Raw genomic sequence first — 1,662 nt, forward strand, 5'->3', positions numbered from 1 at the left:
ACCGGCTACGGCGGCTTGGGAAGGACAAAAGGCCTCCCGGAGTGCGCATGCGCAGAGGGCAGTGCCGAGCGGGGCATAGTACGTCATCGCATCCCGCCCAGGCTTGACTCCGCCCTCCCTCAAGGCTGCAGGAGGCTGGTGCTGTTGCTCTGCTGTCTGCTTCCTGCCTTATCTGCTGCTCTGCTTTCCGCTCCCTGCTCACTGCCCAAAATGGTGAAAATAATGATGATTATAATCATTATTATTGGCAAAGGGGGGGGGCATATTAAAAATTTTGCCTGGGGCCTCCAGGAGTCTAGGTACGTGGTCATCCACAGAGGAATCTGCAGCAGGAGTCAAATCGACACCCCCTGCTCAGTTCTCAGAGCAAAAGGCCATTTTTCTGCTACACTTGTGTGACACAACAGCAACTCCACGTTGCTGCTCAGCGTGGAAACCCCGGCCCGTAAGGAGGGGTAGCAAGTGTGCAAAGTGCAGAAGGGACAGGCCCAGGATCTTTATGCAGGCAGAAAATAGGCACGCTCCGGTTCCAGGTCCCTTACCCTTTATTAAAGAAAAGCTCAGCTGCTCTCCATGCACAGCTCCTCCTGATTTTTTGTTTCCACACCAGTGTGTGTGCAGCTTTATGCGATACTAGCCGTCCTGGAAACCAGCACATAACTTGAATTGGCATAAAGGGAACCCACTTTACAATGTAACAACTGGGGATACCTTCCAAGACCTGGGCGGTACTGTCCCCCAGACCTGTTTCCACCGCTTTTAAGGACAGTTTTGGGACTTGCCAACAGCTGGCAGTACACACAAGCACAGGGTGGCGGCGAATGTTACCGTAACGGGGGGCAACAACTAAAACACGTGTCACGGACAAGGAGCGAGCAGCACAGGTCCACACGGGAGACTATATTTTGGTGCATGTCGCTCCCACAATGCACTGCACCCATCCCATGAGAGTGAATTGACCTTGCTGATAATGAATTTTTGGTTTAAAAAGGGTCATCGCATCAGAGTGAATTTTGTACATACACAACCTGCATAAAGCGAGAGAAACGTGTATTGGGTTTATCTGATGAACGCACCAACTTCTGGGCCCGGTCCTGAAATCTTTCATTTCGTTTCAATGTTGTTGAAGTCGATGGGGTTCTGTTCTGCTTTAAAACCCCTTCCCGCTCCTGAGCGTAACCAAGGTCTAGCGGCCGTGCAATGCTCAAAACTAGCAGGATGACGGAGATCACAGAATTTTTTCCAAATTCTGCCATATTCCAAACAAGGACTCTTAGTGGAATGTTTCATTTAAATTAAGTAGCCTCTGGAGACTTTCTGGATGTGATATTCTTGGCTCCATTTTCTTTTTTTTTAATGTCTTCTTTGGTGGGCAAGTGCTATGTTATAATTTGGCAATCTGCAGTTGGGGATTAGATGAGATTTAAAAGGCACAATACAAATGGTTGTATAGCCCAAATTCGTGAACAAAGGTGATACACTTCCTCAGATTACATACACAAAGGGATATTCTGTGCCATTGATTTCAAAGCAGGTAGCATTGGGTGGGGGGGAGGGGGCGGGGATTGTCTGCTTAAAACGGAGCGCCTAGTATAGCCTGAAAAGGTTATAGAAATAACACAGCCTTTCTTGTGTGCTGTATCTGGAAACCCCCCCCCCCCC

The sequence above is a fragment of the Gavialis gangeticus genome, unplaced genomic scaffold, assembly GCF_001723915.1.
Source record: "Gavialis gangeticus isolate Ggan-Ray unplaced genomic scaffold, GavGan_comp1, whole genome shotgun sequence".
Lineage (NCBI taxonomy): Eukaryota > Metazoa > Chordata > Crocodylia > Gavialidae > Gavialis > Gavialis gangeticus.